Source organism: Enhydra lutris, unplaced genomic scaffold (assembly GCF_002288905.1).
Source record: "Enhydra lutris kenyoni isolate GAN:26980312 unplaced genomic scaffold, ASM228890v2 scaffoldscaffold21, whole genome shotgun sequence".
Taxonomy (NCBI): domain Eukaryota; kingdom Metazoa; phylum Chordata; class Mammalia; order Carnivora; family Mustelidae; genus Enhydra; species Enhydra lutris.
The window spans coordinates 75,382,485-75,389,251 of record NW_019154105.1 but is presented as its reverse complement, the minus strand read 5'-3'; the positions used below and the strand labels follow the sequence as shown (position 1 = coordinate 75,389,251).

Genomic DNA, 6,767 nt, shown 5'->3' with positions numbered 1-6,767 from the left:
CATGAAAAAGTGCTCCACATCACTTGGCATCAGGGAAATACAAATCAAAACCACAATGAGATATCACCTCACACCAATCAGAATGGCTAAAATGAACAAGTCAGGAAATGACAGATGCTGGCGAGGATGTGGAGAAAGGGGAACCCTCCTATACTGTTGGTGGGAATGCAAGCTGGTCCAACCACTCTGGAAAATAGCATGGACGTTCCTGAAAAGGTTGAAAATAGAACTACCCTATGACCCAGCAATTTCACTACTGGGTATTTACCCTAAAGATACAAAAGTAGTGATCCGAAGGGGCACGTGCACCCAAATGTTTATAGCAGCAATGTCTACAATAGCCAAACTATGGAAAGAACCTAGATGTCCATCAACAGATGACTGGATAAAGAAGATGTGGTATATATACACAATGGATAAAGAAGATGTGGTATATATACACAATGGAATACTATGCAGCCATCAAAAGAAATGAAATCTTGCCATTTGCGACAGAACTAGATAGATGGAACTAGAGGGTATCATGCTTAGTGAAATAAGTCAATCAGAGAAAGACAACTATCATATGATCTCCCTGATATGAGGAAGTGGAGATGCTATGTGGGGGTTGGGGGTAGGAGAAGAATAAGTGAAACAAGATGGGATCAGGAGGGAGACAAACCATAAGTGATTCTTAATCTCACAAAGCAAACTGAGGGTTGCTGGGGGGAGGGGGTTCATGAGAGGGTGGTGGGGTTATGGACATTGGGGAGGGTATATGCTATGGTGAGTGCTGTGAAGTGTGTAAACCTGGAGATTCACAGACCTGTACCCCTGGGGATAAAAATACATTATATGTTTATAACAGAAGATTAAAAAAAAAAAGAATTACAAAAGGAATGTATAATATCTCAGTAATTTTAAAATAATCACATGTTTACAAGATATCATTTTGGATATGTTGGGTTAAGTAACATATATTATTAAATATATTATTAAAGTTAAAAAAAAAGAATCTTTAGACAAAAGTACAGGAAAGAAAGTTAAATTAATGATACTGAATTACAAAGAAGATAAATTGTCATGATGATTCTTCCATTATATGTTCATGAAATAGAGCCGCAGCACACCACCTACTGAGTATAGCTGACCTTTGAACAGTGTGGGGTTAGGCAAAAGTCACAGTATAACTTTATGTCCCCAAAAATGTAATTATTGAAAGAACCATGTGGTTCCCAAACAGAAAACTAAATGCTTTCTGATTTCAGAACATTTGTGACATTCAGTCTTTCCTCTCCATCCTGCCAAGATGTTTCTCATTTGAATAACCACAGCCCCTCTACCCCTTATCTGTGGTTTCCTTTTTTTTTTAATAAAGATTTTATTTATTTATTTGACAGACAGAGATCACAAGTAGGCAGAGAGGCAGGCAGAGAGAGAGGGAGGAAGCAGGCTCCCTGCCAAGCAGAGAGCCCGATGCGGGGCTCGATCCCAGGACCCTAAGACCATGACCTGAGCCGAAGGCAGAGGCTTTAACCCACTGAGCCACCCAGGTGCCCCTCTGTGGTTTCCCTTTTAATGGATTCAGTTACCCCAAGTCAACCACAGTCTGGAAGCAGATGATCCTCCTTCTTACATATCGTCAGAAGGTCCATGGTAGCCTAACACTACATCACAATGTCTCTATCATTCATCTCACTTGGATATGCAGGCATTCTATCATCTCACATCATCACAAGAAGACGAAGGCAAGTAACAGTACAGTAACATATTTTGAGACAGGAATACACTATGTCACATAACTTTCATTATAGTAATTTGTTGTAATTGTTCTATCTTATTAGTTATTGTTGTTAAATCCTTGAGGTGCCTAATTTATAACTAAACTTTATCGTAAGTATATACATATAGGGAAAAAACAGTATACGTAGGATTCCGTACTCTCTGTGGTTTCAGGCTGCCATAAGGGCCTTAGAGCATATCCCTCTGTACATTAAAGTGAGACTAATGTATCTTCTATCATACCACTCAGAAAAGTGAATACCCAAATGCTCCCTGTTTTCAGTGCCTTGACTGAGGAGTGACTTCACTCTTCCATTACACACTCCAAAATTGTTTCTCACTTGAATCATCTCCCATCACGCCATTAAGAAAACTCTGTAATCTTCTGACTTTTAATTATCTTGAAAGAAATGCTAATCAGTAGACACATATTTTGCTGTAGCTCAGAATACCAATAGATTCTCTCTTTGCAGATTTGCCTCTATCACTTACACACATTCTGTCCTATCTCTAATTTCTTCCTTAGCATCCTTAATTCCCCTTATTCTCTGAGTAGTCTAAATTTCTCCTTACAATTGTTTATAAAATATTCTTGTCTCTCTAATTACTGATATAACCATTTCTTTCTCTCATCAAGTCGTTGGTACATACTCTCCTATCATTTATAACTTAAGCAGATTTTAGCTATATCACTTCCTAGAATCTGCACACAGGTCAAAATCATACTGATGTTTTCAAGACTGATAAATAAGTTTCCATCTTGAAATTTTCTGAACCTATCCCTGTCATGTATTTTTAAGGAAAAATCCAGCAGTGCATAGAAATACAGAGATTTGTTGCTTGAAGTAAACCACTCAAAATGATTCTTTCCATTCCCGCTTAGAACTTACTTGGCAAATGCATCCTTCCAGGGCCTTTACACTAACATTCAGGTTCAGCAACTTTCTTTGATTAGGCAATGTAATTTATCAAATTCAATAATCAACCTGAGAATGGCCATATGGTTACTGTTTAAATCCAGATTCTGGGCCAGGCTGCTTGGATTGAATCCTGGTTAGATGGTTAGTTACTACTTTCTAACCATGAGACTTTTAACAAGTTACTTAAACCTCTCTCTTCCTGAGGCTTGCATTCTGTAAGTTAAGGATATTAGTAGGGTTGTTATAAGTATTACATGGGATAAATACAGATAAGGCACAAGGAACAGTGTCTTCTCATTGCAAATGCTTTGTAAGTGTTAACTAATATGTAAGGATAGGATTTTAAGCTGAAAAGCTAATAAAAGAGTGATTAGTTTGATACGCCTAACACACTGACATAATGCTTTGATGACCGAGACCAAAATGAGAAAACACTAGAGAGGCGACAAATCATCATTCAGTGTTAGTCAATATAAGGAATGACTGAACTGAAAGCCAGAAAATGATGAAAGAATTTCCTTTTAGGATAAGAATGAATCGTCATTAGTGGACAGGAAATAGACCAAAAGTTTCATATTATTTGTAATAGCAAGAAATATGTCTTTTTAGGTGCTGTGTGAAAGAACCAGTTGCTACTCAGAAAGGAATTGCCTTTCTATTGCTTCCTTCAATCCATTGTGCAAAAGTTCACTTATTTATAGTCCCTTGAAGAAGCAGTAGACATTGAAGCAAAAGTTGACTTCTACCTTTTGCAGGCAACACAACCAGCCTGAAGAAAATACACTGGCATTCTATGGACTCCTGAGTCAGCAAAATTTTTAAGACATAATGAAGATCTGAGCAGACAAGACTTATATTATTTCTTCTTATGAGATTTGAGAGAATGAGGAGTTTGAGGATGAATGAATGTCTACATATACAGGACAGTGTCCAAAGGCCAAGGTTAACTACTATTAGATATTTAAAAATTGTTAAACAGGCACATTTTTTTTCTTCATTAAAAAATTCATTTGCTATCCCTCTCTCACTAAGTTTAAGTCATATAATTTATTACACTGGAGAAGAGAAAGCAATTACAAATACAGTGAAAAAGAATTAGAATATGTTGTCAACAAGTTCCCAATTAACAAGAAGGAAAAGTAGATAATTCTTCTGTTTCCAGAAAGAAGGTAGAAAAAGTATAGGAGAGAGGAAAGAGAAAAGTATAACAAATTATTTTACTGTAGTCCTTAAGGCTGAATCAAACAAAGGTGAGTATTCAATGAAAACGAAAACAAAAACAAAAACAAACAAAAAAAACTCCTATAGGATGCAAGAAGGAATTCATAATCAGTGGATGTTTAGTGTACTGCTATGCACCTTGGTGTTTGACAGGAGATTGTTCTTAAGTCAAAAACAATGGCTTAACTGCAGCACATTAAACAATACAACGACACATTTTTAGATAAGAAGAGACTATAGTTTCTAGCGCTCAGCTTTCCCAGCACTTTGAAAAGATACAAACATCCCTGGATAGTCCCAGTGCGAACCAGAGGGCCTGCCCTGTGGTCCTGCAGGTTGAATTGATTTACCAGGAACTGAATGAGAAAGCCATCAAGCTTCAGAAACAATCAAGATGATGTTAAGTCACTTGAAGGCAAACCCCAGAACTTTGACAGAACCCAGAGCATAGAACACTTCTATAGCCAACATGTATGGGATGCCCTTGACCAAGTGTATGAGGGATGTAGATAGAGGTGAGTGAAAGCCTCAAGGTTAGCAAACCAATGATCTGCTCCTTTTCAACCACCATGATGACAATTAAGCCATTCTGCAAGAACAGAAAATACCTTGGGGGATCTAAAAAAAGAGAAACAGCCCTGATAAGGAGTTAAAACTTTAATAAAAATCAGAATGGTATAAATGCAACTTTATTCTAGGCAGCCCAGCCAAATTATTACAGATCTCTGCTTCCCTTTTAGCTGAAAGTGGTCATGTAGATGTAGGTAAAGTTTGCTAACTGAGACTTTTGGGGATTTCTTATACAGAGGACAGTTAGTCTGTTGACTGTCCTCTTTTCTGCTGCATGGAATGTGGGCATTATAGATGTAATTACAGGTGACTTCTTGTGACTCTAAAGTTAGAACCTCATGCTAATCCTGGCAGAGGAGAACACAGAAAGTCTGGGTTCTTGAGCTGCCAATTTTTTCAAATAGTACTATGTGAGAGAAAAAGTAATTTAAGCCCATATTGTTTGTGTTTTCTGTTTCCTAAGTGATATAGTATTTGGCACCTAAAACTGTAATGCTGCATAATTGTAGAACTGACTGAATGAAAAGGCTGGGAGTTAAGAACAAATTCAATAGCAAATTGGAAATTTCATCTGGAAACCTGGTGACCCTTGAAATGCATTGGCAGCCTATTTGGTCAAACTTCCACTTTCCTTTTGTTTTTTCTTTTGCTTTTTGGTTTTTTTAATTACTCAAAAAATCTTCATTTTTTTTTTAATTTAGCTGGTTCTGTGCTTATGCTTGCAACATTTTCACAATGATTTTCTGCTCTTCAGTAAGGAAAGCATGATTGATTCCATCACGAACACATTTAGCACATATGGAACCATCATAGACCCTGCTGACATGATATATTTTTTTTTCCCATTTTAGACAACTTCTTAAAAACTACGGGTCTTATAGCATGAACTCCTCAAAGTCAGCTAGGGCACATGCCAGAAGAGAATTTTGGTGCTTTTCCAACCTTCTAAGTATAAAGGTAAATGATTATATTACCAAGGGTTCGGGACAACCTAGTTTTGTTAGAGGCTGTATTGTAGGACACTCTGTAATGGTATGTCAAACGCTGGACCATTCTGAATGCCTATCAACATTGTCGCAAGAAGAAGCACCTTCCTTATTTTGAATAGCAGACTGAATCATCAGGTTATAGAAATAAAATGAATGTAAGCTTAGATTCGGGGTATTGGTGCATATTGGTTGTTTTGTTCTGTGTTTAGCAAAATCCGATAAAGCAGAGAAGTCAGAGTACTGCTAGTCATTCTTTAAGGTAAAGGAAATTACAACATGCTTAAGGGATTCCTGTACATTGTTAAGGGAGGCAAAGTTGACTGGGTTGAAAACCCAAGTGCTCCTCTTCTCCAGTCTGAAATGATTAACAGTGTTCGCATGATAGGTGCCTTACCTGGAGATAAAATGAAATAGCTTCACCTGGAGATAAAGTGACATGGTATATGGTTTCACTTACTTGTGGAACATAAGGAATAACACTGAGGACATTGGGAGATGTAGAGGAGAAGTGAGTTGGGGGAAATCAGGGGGAGACAAACCATGAGAGACTGTAGACTCTGAGAAACAAACAGGGTTTTGGAGAGGAAGAGAGTGGGGGGTTGGGTGAGCCTGGTGGTGGGTATTAAGGAGGGCACATATTGCATGAGCCCTGGGTGTAGTGCATAAACAATGAATTTTGGAATACTTTTTAAAAAAAGTGACATGGCATATTTTCAAGTGTTCAAATGCTGGATATTTAAAGAAGATTTAATTGATCATTTGGGAGACAAAACAGTTTTATTACAACTACCATGTGACTGCCTGGAGAGCAAAGTCAGACCCAATTATCCCTGGAATCTCCAAAATTCCCTGGGCTTTACCTGGTTAAATAATAATAAAATAATAATAATAATAATAAATATATATATGTGTGTAATGGGCAAGTTACTAAAAGGACATCTAAATATTTATGTTTGATGAAGTATACAGCATAGGAAGTAGAATGAAAAAAATTTGAGCTATGGCTCAAACACACCATTTAGTTGTATAGGACTGGCCAGTTACCACTTTAGTATCCATTTCAGATTACCATAATCTGTGGTTTACTCTTTGGCAGTACTCTCTTTCACTGCCTCCTACCTTCATTGTTACATATTATTTATTTTGAAACATTTTAAGCATGAGAAAGGGAATTATATAACAAATCATTATATATGATGTGTGTTATTATATATATGTTATAGAATTATGATATATAATGTTATTATAAAACAGTATAAACAATGGGTAACCACTACTCAGGCTAAGAAATAAACCTCTATAAGCA

General features: G+C 36.9%; 1 pseudogene; it reads right to left on the bottom strand.

Moving 5' to 3' along the window:
• Positions 1-5,164: 5,164 nt before the first annotated feature.
• On the bottom strand, positions 5,165-5,525 carry LOC111148895 (annotated as a pseudogene).
• Positions 5,526-6,767: the final 1,242 nt, after the last annotated feature.